Here is a 14,129-nt window from a genome sequence, read left to right on the forward strand (position 1 = left end):
GGATCTTTGGTTGTAGCATGCAAACTCTTAGTTGCAACATGTGGGATCTAGTTACCTGACCGGGATTGCATCTGGGTCCCAGCAGTGGGGGCTCGGAGTCTTAGCCACTGGACCACCAGAGAAGATCCCAGCAGTGGTAAAGTCTTTGTGGAGCTCATAGTAGATGTGGGGAAGTAGTCAAACATGTTAATTCTTCAAAATATTGTGAAGGAAAAAATAAAATACAAAGAAGCAGAAAAAAAGAAAATGAAAAACACCAGTAATCATTGTAACCAGCATCATGTTATAAAATGAAATTGAGGGCTTTTCTGGTGGTTCAGTGGTTAAGAATCCCTGCTCCCAATGCAGTGGTCCTGGGTTTAATTGCTGGTCAGCGAACTGATAAATTCTGCTGCAACTAAGAGCCCACATGGTGCAGCTAAAGATTCTGCATGCCATAACTAAGACCAGGTACAACCAGATAAATTAATGAAAAAAAGAAAAGAAATTGGTAAAAATGAGACCTTACTCAAGCAGGTCCATGACGTACAATTTCACTGCACAAGCAGATGGCTTACATTCCATGGTACTAGCTCCTACTGCTTTTCCACCTCACCCTCATCCCATACCTGTGGCCTTACAGAAAATTTCTTAAGACCAGTTAATTATTTGTTATATATTCTCCAGACTGTTCTATTTCTGTGTGTGTGTGTGTATATATATATATATATATATACACACACACACACATTTTTTTAAAATAAAAATGTGAGTATACATGATTAATATTTTTGATGTGATTTTCTCACTTAACGAATTTATTGAACACTTGTTGTCATCGCTCAGTCGTGTCTGACTCTTTGTGACCCCATGGACTGCAGCACAGCAGGCTTCGCTGTCCTTCTCTGTCTCCTGGAGTTTGCTCAAACTCGTGTCCCTTGAGTCGGTGATGCCATCCAACCATCTCATCCTTTGTCATCCCCTTCTCCTCCTGCCTTCAGTCTTTCCAAGCATCAGAGTGTTTTCTGATGAGTTGACTCTTCACATTAGTGGCCGAAGTATTGGAGTTTCAGCTTTAGCATCAGTCCTTCCAATGAATATACAGGATTGATTTCCTTTAGGATTGACTGGTTTGATCTCTGATTCAGGAAGATCCCACATGCAGCAGAACAACTAAGTCTGTGTGCCATGACTACTGAGCCCGTGCTCCAGAGCCTGTGCTCTGCATCGAGAGGAGCACTACAGTGAGACTGCAACTGGAGAGTAGCCTCTGCTCACCACAACTAGAGGAGAGCCTGTGCAGCAACAAAGACTTAGCACAGCCAAAAATAACTAACTAAATAAAAATTATATAAAGCAAGACAAAAACTATTGGTGGAATGATATATACAGAGCTGTTCTATTTAGGTAAACATCAAAAACACAAAGCTAAACTGTTTGTTTATGGACACATACGTAAAATAATTTTTTAATGAATTTCAATAATGCATACCAAATTAACACTAGCCATTACCTCTGGAAATGTGTAAAGGGAAATTGGACTGGAGAGATGGGTGACTTTGACTTTATCTGTAATATTAATAGTTTATTCCCTTTATTAAAATAAAAACCTTGAGTCAGACAAGACAAAATATAAGCAGTGATCAGCTCTAGGTAGTAGATGTGTTGGTGCCCTTGTTCTTTTTTCTGCATTTTAAAGTTTCTGAAATTAAAGTTCATGTTGTGTAGCATGACTCCCTCTTTTCTTCACCCATTCCTAGAGAAGGAGTGGATCAGTAATAATGTTTTTTATGATACAGATTGGGCCAGGAACCAGTTCTTATAAGAAATACCAGTACTTGCTGTCTAGCAATTTTTGTGTTGTTACCCAGTGATTGCTTCTGCATTTGAAAGTCTTCTGTAAACTACAACTCACCAGACATGATTTCAAATGAATCTGTTGTGAAACCTGTGCTATTTATCTACCTTGCTTTTAGTGGATTTGCTGGTATGATTGTATCTGTTTCTGTGGTTACCTGTTTCCTATTGTTGGCAACAAGGATAACAATCTCATGTGGTGACTTTGAGTGCTTTTATTTTTTTTTTCTTCTTTGTTTTTAACTGTTCAGGTTTACAAGACTATTTTTGAAGAAAATAAGCCAACAGTGTCCAGGTTTATAAAATTATTGTTGCTTATCATGATACTGTTGTTGTTTAGTCACAAAGTCATGTCCAACTCTTTTGTAACCTCATGGACTGTAGCCCGCCAGGCTCCTCTGTCCATGGGATTTCCCAGGCAGGAAGACTGGAGTGGGTTGCCATTTCCTTTTGCAGAGGATCTTCCTGACCCAGGGATTGAACCCAAGTCTCTTGTGTCTCTGCGTTGGCAGGCAGATTCTTTACCATCCATCATCAGGGAAGCCTTTAACCATGGTATACCAACTATAATTTTCACAATAAATATTAGAATAGCCATTTCTTATTCTTTTTTTTAAGGTTTTATATAGGTTCCACTGAATCTATTACTGTTTTTCTAAGAAATGATTGTAAGTGTATGTTTTTCTAAATTCTTTCGTATTATTAGAATAAAACTGTTATATCTTATTATAGGATAAAATCTTAGAAGAGGTAACATTTATTGTGTACCAACTCAGTCTTCTTTTGCAGCATTTTATCATAATAATAGGTATTATGCCTAATGTACATATGAGGAGATTAAGCCTTAAGGTTGTTAAATGGCCTGAATAAACTTTTCATAAAATATACTATTAATAAACAAAAAGAAAAATGTATAGACGAATAGTTCAGTAATCCAAAGAAATATAATGATATATAATTTTTCATCTCTTAAATAAGACATTGTATTGTTCAGTTTTAGGGTTATAGTGCGAGCACTCACCCTTACATACTGCTAATAGGAGAATACTTGTTCCAATCATTCTGGAAAGCAGTTTGGATTTACTCTCTTAACAACATATATAACATACAGCAGTGCTAATTATATTTATCATATGTACATTTCATTCCTATCTGATTTCGTGCTAGTGGTAAAGAACCTGCCTGCCAGTGCAAGAGACATAAGAGACTCAGGTTGGTTCCCTGGGCCAGGAAGATCCCCTGGAGAAGGGCAGGGCAACCCACTCCGGTATTCTTGCCAGGAGAATCCCGTGGACAGAGGAGCCTGGTGGGCTACAATCCATAGGTTCTCACAGAGTTGAACATGACTGAAGCAACTTAGCATGCACATTATAGAACAGTCATTTTATAATGAAGTTTGTACCTTTTCTATTAATTTGTTTTTAAAGTATAATTGATCTACAATGCTGTGTTAGTTCCTGGTATACAACGTAGTGATTTGATTACTTCTAGACATTTCAAAATGATAGATCTAGTTACCATACAAAGATATTAAATAATTATTGGCTATGATAATCACCACACTGTACCTTTCATACCTGTGACCTATTTATTTTGTAACTGGAACTTTGGACCTCTTGATCTCCCTCACCTATCCACTCCCCACCACGCCCCATCCTTATTCCTTCTGCCAACCGACTCTTTGTTCTTTTATCTGTGAGTCTGTTTTTGTTTAGTTATGTTTATTCATTTGTTTTGTTTTTTTAGATTTCACACGTAAGTGAAATCATACAGTATTTGTCTTTCTCTGTATGACATATTTCACTTAGCATAATGCCCTCCAAGTTCATCCATGTTGCACATACCAATATTGCAGTTCTTAATTACTGTGTAGTAGTTCATTGTGTGTTTGTGTGTGTGTGCATCTTTATGTGTATCTCACATCTTTTTTTTTTTTTTTTTTTTAAACTTTTATTTATTTTGGCCACACCATTCAGCTTGCCAGGATCTCAGTTCCCCACCCAGAGATTGAATCTGGGCCACAGAAATGAGAGCCCAGAATCCTAACCACCAGCCACCAGAGAACTCCCACATCTTCTTTTTCATTCATTTGTTGATAGACACTGAGGTTGTTTCCATATCTTTTCTGTTGTAAATAAGGCCGCTATGAACACTAGGGTGCCTGTATCTTTTTCAATTAGTGTTTCATTTTTCTCAGATATATACCCAGGAGTGGAATTGCTGCATCATAAGGTGGTTCTATTTTTAGTTTTTTGAAGAACCACCATACTGTTTTCCACAGTGGCTGCACCAATTTACATTTCCACTAACAGTGTATGGGGGTTCCCTTTTTGCCACATCCTTGATAACATTTGTTTTTTGTGGGTTTTTTTTTTTTAAATGGTAGCCATTCTGCTGGTGTGGGGTGATATCTCCTTGTTGTTGGTTTTAATTTGCACTTCTCTGATGGTTAAGGATGTTGAGCATCTTTTTAGGTGCCTGTTGGCATCTGTGTGTCTTCCTTGGAAAAATGTCTAATCAGGTCTTCTTCCCACCTTTTAAATGGGTTGTTTATTTTGTAATATTTATTTTTTTGACTACATTTGGTCTTAGTTGTGGCACGTGAGATCTTTGTTGCAGCATGCAGCATCTTTCTTTGCAGTGCTGGGCTCCAGAGTTCTTGGGCTCAGTAGCTGTGGCTCACTGGCTTAGTTGCCCTATGGTGTGTAGGATCTTAGTTCCCTGACCAAGGCTTGAACCCACTTCCTCTGCATTGGAAGGTGTATTCTTAACCACTGGACCACCATGGAAGTCCCTGTTTGTTTCTTATGTTGAGTTGTATGAACTGTTTATGTATTTTGTATGTTAACCCTTTATCAGTCATATTATGTGTTAGTATCTTCTCCCATTTGGTAGGTGCCCCTTTCTTTTGTTGATGATTTATTTCACTGTGCAAAAGCTTTTTAGTTTGATATTGTCCCATTTATTTATTTTTTTCTTTTTGTTTTCCTTGCCTGAAGAGACACATCCAAAAAATATTGCTAAGACTAATGTCAGAGAGCAAAGAGCATGCTGCCTATTGTTTTTTCTAGAAGTTTTATGGTTTCAGATCTTACATTTAAGTCTTTAATCCATTTTGAGTTTATTTTTATATGGTTTGATTGTTTTGCATGTATTAATAGCTGTCCAATTTTTCCCAGCACCATTTGAGAGGCTGTCTTTTCCCCATTATATAGTTTTGCCTCCTTGCCATAGATTGGTTGTCCACATAAGTGGGGATTCATTTCTGGGCTCTGTTCTGTTCTGTTGGTCTATGTGTCTGTTTTTGTGCTAGTACCATGCTGATATGATTACTGTAGCTTTGTAATATAGTTTAAATCAGGGAGCATGATAGTTCCAGCTTTGTTCTTCTTTCTGAAGATTGTTTTGGCTATTCAGAGTTTTTGTGTTTCCATACAAATTTTAGAATTATGTGTTCTAGCTTTGTGACAGATGCCATTAGTATTTTGATAGGTGTTGTCCTACATCTGTAGATTGCCTTAAGTAGAATGGTCACTTTAGCAGTATTAATTCTTCCAACCAATGAGCATGGTGTATCTTTCTATTTGTGTTGTCTTTAATTTCTTTCATCAGTATCTTATAGTTTTCCAAGTACAATTCTTTTACTTCCTTAGATTTATTCCCAGGTATTTTATTCTTTTTGATCTGATTGTAAATCAGATTGTTTTCTTAATTTCACTTTCTGGTACTTCATTGTTAGTGTGTAGAAATGCAACAAATTTCTATTTATTAATTTTGTATCCTACAGCTTTACCAAATTCATTAATGAATTCCAGTAGTTTTCTGATGGTGTCATTAGGATTTTGTGTATGGTATTATGTCATTGGCTAACTGTGACAGTTTTACTTCTTCTTTTTCAACTTTGATTCTTTCTATTTCCTTTTCTTGTCTTGATTGCTGTGGTTAGGACTTTAAAAACTATGTTGAATAAAAATGGTGAGAGTGGGCATCCTTGTCTTGTTCTTGATCTTAAAGGAAATGCTTTCAGATTTGCACTCTTGAGTAAGTTGTTAGCTGTGGGCTAATCATATATGACCTTTATCACTTTCCTTTAGGGCAGTTAAAAGAAAAAGGTTATAGAACCCTAATCACTCATATTTGGTGGAGGAAATCCCTGAGTCTTGATCAGAGTAACTTGGAGGTTACTCTGAAAAAAACAGCCATTGTTTTCCCCTTGTGCCTAATATAAATGAGAATAAGTTATTTTAAAAACATTATTTGCATGTTTTAAGTCAGCTTAGGAAAACTTTTGTGCCATTGTAAAAAAAAAACTTAATGAAAATAAATCATACAATATGGATGGTGTCCTTAGTGATATTTTAATAGTGATAAGTAGCTTGCATTTTTATTAAAGTTAGTCTAAAGTTTTAAATGCATTTTACAGGACTTGTACATTCATGATTTCTAAGAGATGCATTTCAGCTCTAAGTAAATGAAAAATTATAGTGAAATTAGGCGTGAAGAATGAATCTGTTAAATTAGTTTGAGGGTAAAAAATGGGTCCATTATATCATAATTGAATTGCATCTAAAATAGTGTCACTTTGGTTTTAAGTACCTTTACTATTTTGTGAATTTGTTACTAGTTTGATTTGTGTGAGGGCAGAGTCTGTCTGGTTTTCCTTTGTATTCCCTACAGTGCCTTTCAGAGTAGATGCTCAGTAAGTATTTGCTATTGAATGAATGGGTAAATGTAAGGCAACTGCTCTTAAGAAATTTAACTTAAAGAAATAATACATAAATATCTATATTCTGATTTAGTGAAAAGAGCTATCTGTGGAAGACAGTCTATGCTAAGTGCCAGATGAGAGATTAGAACAGTAAGTGCTGGAAGAAGAGAATGATCATTTTCAGTAGGATGATTAGGCAAAACTGACTTTATTGAGTTGAGCCCTGCAAAGAAAGTTTTAATCAAAATGGAGAGGAAGTGGGGATTATAAAAAATCTTGATTTCATCAAATGTTTCTCCAGCGAGTTTAAGACTGTCTTATTTCCCTTGTTTTCCTAACTCTCTTCTTCTCTACCATGCTTATCTGTTAACTATTAATTCTCGCTGTTCAGCTCTCATCTTTGACCCTTCTTGAAAGCAATGATATATACAGGTAATGCTCTTTTTGAGCTTCCCTCGTGGCTTAGTGGGCTTCCCAGGTGGCGCTAATGGTAAAGAACCCACCTGCCAATACAAGAGACGTAAGAGACATGGTTTTGATCCCTGGGCTGGGAAGATTCCCCTGGAGGAGGACATGGCAACCCACTCCAGTATTCTTGCTTGGAGAATCCCATGGACAGAGCAGCCTGGTGGGCTATAGTCCGGAGCATCACAAAGAGTCAGGGAGACTGAAGCAACTGAGCGTGCACTCACGGTGGCGTAGTGGTAAAGATCAGCTTGCAATGCAGGGGACGTGGGTTCAATCCCTGGGTTGGGAGAGCCCCTGCAGAAGGAAATGGCAACCCACTCCAGTATTTTTGTCTGGGAAATTCCATGGACAGAGGTGTATGGCGGGTTACAGTCCATGGGGTCAGAAGAGTTGAGCACAGCTTGCCGACTAAACTACCACCAGTGCTCTTTTTGCTATTTTTTTTCCCACCCTATAACCTCTGTCTTGTTAGGCCAGACTTTACCTGCGCTATAATTGATAGGAGCTCCTCAGTTCTTCTCTCATGTCTTTACCACTATGTTTTTGGCCTTTCTTCCCAAATCTAAAATGTACTTCTTCTTGAATTTAATGTGATTATTTCCATTTTTACAATATGTAATTTTAAAATATTTGTTATAACTTACATGCAATAAAGTGAAAGTGTAACTGAGATGTTTTTAAAAAATAATGTGAAGAAACAGTTTTCATAAATTAAATAATGTTTTGAAGCTACTGTATGTGCTGCAGAGAAAATAGCATGCTTCTTATATTGATAATGATAAATACTTATCTTTCCTTCTTTCAAGACAGGTCAAGTGCTACTTCCTTACTGAAGCCCTTCTTGGGTTCCTTCTGTATACTGTTTGTGCGCATTCATCCTGCCATTCTTCCTTACTAGCTGTTTATCTGTTTGTCTTTCCTACTAAATTGTGTGTATATATATATATATACTTTCTCAGGACAGAAACCAGGGTTGCTAACCTTTCTTCCTATCTCCTGACTCAGTGCTTTGCCCATAAAAAATTCTTAATGAATGTTTGTCAAATTGAACTTGCTTTGTGTTTATTACTTTTTAAAATAAGACAAACCTGTATTGGTTTTTTTTATTTTTATTCTGATATCTGTCTTAATTAAAAGCTGCTAAGGAGGGACTTCCCTGGTGCTCCAGTGTTTAAGACTTCGCCTTCCGATGCAGGAGGTGGAGGTTCGATCCCTGGTCAGGGAGCTAAGATCCCACATACCTTGTGGCCAAAAAACCAAAACATAAAACAGAAGCAGTACTGTAACAAATTTAGCAAAGATTCAAAAAAAAAGCTGCTAAGGAGCACCTGTAACATACACACACACACACACACACACACACACATATATGTATATTTTAAACTTGTGAATCAGATTACTCAACTTTCCTTGTTATTGGTCTGGATTGGAAGACAGACTTTCTCCCTTGTGACAACTGTTCTTGAGCTGATTTAAGTACTGAGACAATTAATTCCCAGGCAGCACTTAATTTTTAGCACAGCAAGATTGTGGAAGCTCCTACATAATGTTCCATGTATCTTTCTCGTATCAGATATAATCTTTATAATGTGTTATTTGGTTGTATTTATTTTCATCATTTTAATTATTTAAATAGTATTTTCCTGTGTTTTATAGCTCAAGAAAGTATAAGACTTAAGCATGAATAAATAGCCAAGTTCACACAGAAAGTGGTAGTAGATATGAACAGAATGTTGCCTTCCATAAATAAGGAGATAAAATGAGTTGATCTCCCTTTTTCCAGCTCCGAAGACTCTGAAGCTCTGAGAGTCTTTAACATTATTTGAACACTTGGATAGGCAGTAAAATACTTGACAAAATGAACTTGCTTTGAGGAAAGTACCAGGTTGCTTTCAGGCTCAAACCGGTAACTGCTTTCCTCTAGCTCATTTGCTGACTGCTCGGGAGGGCTCCTCGCAGTGGCAGTGAAGCAGTATAGATCACTTTTTCAGCTTCACCAGGTTTTAATAGTTCTATTTTTTCACCCTTAGCTCTGGGTGATGGTTATACAATTGTCAATACAGCTGAGCTCTAAACTGTCTACACCGTTGCCCCAGGACTCGTGTATTTTGCCCAACTTAGGAGCCGTTTTAAGACTGCTGTGCACACTGGCTCCACCTACTGTCATGCTGAGGCTACTGCATCTTCATTCAGCGTTATTTCAAACTTACTCTTTTGCACATTACCTGTTTCCCCTGACCTTCTTTCTTATACTTTTGATATTTGAGTTTTCTTATCGTTTGCTAAAAGATGACTTTACCTATTAATAAATTTTGAAATTACTGAAATGTTGTCAGCCTCACCCATAATTTGTATTGAGAGGAGAATTCAAAGATACTGTGTTTCAGAGTATAAAAATACCATAGTTTTTAGAATTTAAAAAATCCTGTTTGTCGTATCCAAACAAGATTCCTTCTAGAAAAAGAAAGATTTTTCTTACTTTAATGTTTTAGTACACTATTGTGTGGTATATGAATGAATCTCTAGTTTTATTTCTAGGGGAAAAAAAAACCTGTTTTAATTGAATTTTCTGGAAGCACCTCAAGCTCAAATAAACTCTTAGTAGAAGAAATTTAGCCTTTATTTTCTATCATTTATATTATTAATATTTTAATTTTAAATTATAAAAACAGGATAACCACATTGTAGAAAATATGAAAAAAAAATCCATTACTTCACTATCTTAAAACTCTCTTACTTTGGTGCTTGGGGAACCATCACCAAGCATAGTTTGGCCCAGCAATAAGAAACGTATGTTTTGGTAAAAACATTGTTTTATAATTGTTATCAATAATAGTTATCAGTATATTACCTCTTAGATCTAAATTCATCATTCATTGCATGCTCTGTGAAAATGGACCTGTGCCCTTTAAATTTGTTTCCTTTGCCAACTAGCCAGATGTTAAGTTTTGTCAGTAGAGGGCACTAGAGAGACATTGCAAGAGGAAGAGTTTCCCTTCCTGGTTCAGGTGTGCTGGTGTGGTGGCTTCTTAAGTGCCTGACGCTTGCAGTGTAAGTGTTCATCCAGCTTCTGTCCCATACAGTGACCAGATCCTGAAGCTTATGTGACTTCTCCAGTGCCAGCTGATTCACTACTGCAGTCGGCAGCAACAGTGGCCATTAGCTTCCCACTCCAGGTGATCACTTTTCCCTGGCATCCTAGAGGGCAGATTAAGGACAAGTTCCTAAGGGTGTTTGATGTTCACTCTTGCCATCTCCTGTTTGACCGCTTCCAATTTACCTTGATTCATGGCCCTAACATTCCAGGTTCCTATGCAAAATTCAGACAACTTGAAGAAAGTAGGGAAAACCACTAGACCATTTAAGTATGACCTAAATCAATTCCCTTACTGTTATACAGTAGAAGTGACAGATAGATTCAAGGGATTAGATCTGATAGACAGAGTGCCTGAAGAACTATGGATAGAGGTTCATGACATTGTATAGGAGGTGGTGATCAGAACCATTCCCAAGAAGAAGATATGCAAAAAGGCAAAATGGTTGTCTGAGGAGGCCTTACAAATAGCTGAGAAAAGAAGAGAAGTGAAAGATGAAGGAGAAAAATAAAGATATACCCATCTGAAGAATAGCAAGGAGAGATAAGAAAGCCTTCCTAAGTGATCAATGCAAAGAAATAGAGGAAAACAATAGAATGGGAAAGACTAGAGATCTCTTCAAGATAATTAGAGATACCAAGGGAACAAAGATAGGCATAATAAAGGACAGAAATAGTATGGTAACAGAAGCAGAAGATATTAAGAAGAGGTGGCAAGAATATACAGAAGAACTATACAAAAAAAGATCTTAATGACCCAGATAACCACAATGGTGTGATCACTCACCTAGAGCCAGACAACCTGGAGTGTAAAGTCAAGTGGGCCTTAGGAAGCATCACTATGAACAAAGTTAGTGGAGGTGATGGAATTCCAGCTGAGCTATTTCAGATCCTAAAAGATGATGCTGTGAAAGTGCTGCACTCAATATGGCAGCAAATTTGGAAAACTCAGCAGTGGCCACAGAACTGGAAAAGGTCAGTTTTCATTCCAATCCCTAAGAAAGGCAATGCCAAAGAATGTTCAAACTACTTCACAGTTGTACTCATCTCACATGCTAGGAAAGTAATGCTCAAAATTCTCCAAGCTAGGCTTCAACAGTATGTTAACTGAGAACCTCTAGATGTTCAAGCTGGTTTTAGAAAAGGCAGAGGAACCAGAGGTCAAATTGCTAACATCCATTGAATCATTGAAAAAGCAAGAGAGTTCTGGAAAAACATCTACTTCTGCTTTATTGGCTATGCTAAAGCCTTTGACTGTGTGGATCACAACAAACTGTGGAAAATTCTTGAAGAGGTGGAAATACCAGACCACCTTACCTGCCTCCTGAGAAACCTATAGTGCAGATCAAGAAGCAGCAGAAGTGGACATACAACAACAAACTTGTTCCAGACTGGGAAAGGAGTATGTCAAGGCTGTATATTGTCACCTGTTAACTTACATGTAGAGTGCATCATGCGAAATGCTGGGCTGGATGAAGCACAAGCTGGAATCAAGATTGCCGGGAGAAATATCAATAACCTCAGATATGCAGATGACACTGCCCCTACGGCAGAAAGTGAAGAGGATGAAGAGTCTCTTGATGAAAGTGAAAGGGGAGAGTGAAAAAGGTGGCTTAAACTCAACATTCAAAAAACACAGATCATGGCATCTTGTCCCATCACTTCGTGGCGAATAGATGGGTTAACAATGGAAACAGTGACAGACTTTATTTTTTTGGAGCTCTGAAATCACTGTAGTTGGTGAGTGCAGCCATGAAATTAAAACACAGTTGCTCCTTGGAAGAAAAGCTATGACCACCCTAGACAGTAAATGAAAAAGCAGAGACATTATTTGCTGACCAAGGTCCGTCTAGTCAAAGCTATGGTTTTTCCAGTAGTCATGTATAGATGTGAGAGTTGGATCATAAAGAAAGCTGAGTGCCAAAGAACTGATGCTTTTAAACTGTGGTGTTGGAGAAGACTCTTAAGCATCCCTTGGACTGCAAGGAGATCAAACCAGTCAACACTAAAGAAAATCAATACTGAATATTCACTGGAAGGACTGATGCTGAAGCTGAATCTTTGGCCACCAGATGCAAAAAGCTGACTCATTAGGGAAGACCCTGATGCTGGAAAAGATTGAAGGCAGGAGGAGAAGGGGACGATAGGATGAGATGGTTGGTTAGCATCAGTGACTCGATGGACATGAGTTTGAGAAAGCTCTGGGAGTTGCTGATGGACAGGAAAGCCTGGCATGCTGCAGTCCATGGGGTCGCAAAGAGTTGGACATGACTGAGGGACTGAACTGAACTGAGCCAATCTTTTGGGCTTCCCAGGTGGCACTAGTGGTAAAGAACCCGCTTGCTGATGCAGGAGACACAGGAGACACAGGTTCAGTGCCTGAGTCAGGAAGATCCCCTGGAGAAGGGCATGGCAACCCACATCAGTATTCTTGCCTGGAGAATCCTATGGACAGAAGAGTCTGGTGGGCTACAGTCCATAGGGTTGCAAAGAGTTGGACAACTGAAGCGACTTAGTACAGCACAACCAATCTCTCATTACTACAATTCCCTCTTACAGTTAATGATTCTTTATAGTAAACTTTTCCTGTTCAAATAACTCTGTGGCTTGTCTCTCCTGATTGGACTCTGACTAATAGCATTTTTAACCAAAAATTTTCAGTCTGTGATAAGTTTTTGTGCCTTCTTTTTGTTCAGTAAATTTCAATTAGCTAGTATGTATTTATCCTCTTATTTACAAAGTCATTTCATATCTATTATTCTTCAAATTATCTGTTTAAAAGCAACCTTTTATTCTTCTTGATTTAAAGTCTTAGCTTCTTGACTGTTTAATCTTTTTGCTTTTGTGGTTAATTGTTTTTGTGTCCTATTGAAAAACTCTTTGCCACTCCAAGGTCATGAAGATGTTCTCCCATGTTTTCTAAAAATTATACTGTTCTACCTTTCACATTTAGATCTGCAGTACATCTGGAATTTATTTTTTGTATAAGAAGTGTGAGGTTGGGGTCCAGATTCATTTTTTTCCCATGTAAATTAAATATCCAGTTGATCCATTTACCTTTATTGAAAAGACTGTCCATTTCATACTGTATTCAGGGTCATGTTTGCCATAAATCAAGTGGCTAAATGTTAGTTTGTTCTTGGAATCTTTTTTGTTCTACTTCTTCATCTTCTTAATAGGGCTTGATATCTAGTTGTATAAATATTCTAGTTTTGTTGGTACACAAGATGTCTTGACTCTTTTTAGCCTTTTAAATTTTCATATAAAGTTTAGAATCAGGTTATCAATTTGTCCCCAGAAAACCTGCTGGGAGTTTTATTAGTATTATATCTTGCACAGCTTTTGTTAGATTTGTACCTAGGCATATGACATGTGTTGAGGTTATAAATTAAATTGTTGTAAATTATATCTGTAGCACCACAGCTGTAGTTAGATTGTCAGTCTAACTCGAGTCAACAATGTCTTTAATTTAATACTGTATTTACGTAGGTTTATATAGAGATAGGGTAGGTATAAAATCTGTCTTATCTGGATGCCCAGTTGTACTCAAATACACAGTCAAGTGGAAAGAAAGAATTCATCAGGAGTACAGACAAAAAAGGAAGTCACGTACAAAAAATTCAGATTCGCTTTAAACTTCTTCATAGTAATACTCAGTCTGGAAGACAGTATAATAGTACCTACAAACTTTTGAAAAAAAGATGCCAAAATTTTATAACTAAGTTATCTTTTGAGTAAAAAGGCAAAAGACAATATTCTCAAGCACTTAGGAAGTCAAGGAATATCATACCTATAAATCCTTGAAGAAACTGCATGAAGATGTATGATGAAATCTAAACAAGTAAAATGTTTTTTTTTTAAAGGCAAAATGGACCACTCTTTCAGAAGCATTGGTATAAGCTGCTTTTTCCATCTCAACTTTTGCTGTTATCTTTGAGGTTTATTCTGAGATACTTTTGCTTTTTACCTTGAGAATTTAGTTCCCCTAGTGGATGTTCTGGTTGAAAATTCTTAGTTTCATTT

General features: G+C 37.2%; 1 protein-coding gene across 3 annotated transcripts in view; it reads left to right on the forward strand.

Moving 5' to 3' along the window:
• The window catches only part of ACER3 (alkaline ceramidase 3), a 148,481-nt gene that overhangs the window by 39,642 nt on the left and 94,710 nt on the right, over positions 1-14,129 (forward strand). The gene's annotated exons all lie outside the window — the stretch shown is intronic.

The sequence above is a fragment of the Giraffa tippelskirchi genome, chromosome 11 (assembly GCF_054371585.1).
Source record: "Giraffa tippelskirchi isolate mGirTip1 chromosome 11, T2T-mGirTip1v1.2.pri, whole genome shotgun sequence".
Lineage (NCBI taxonomy): Eukaryota > Metazoa > Chordata > Mammalia > Artiodactyla > Giraffidae > Giraffa > Giraffa tippelskirchi.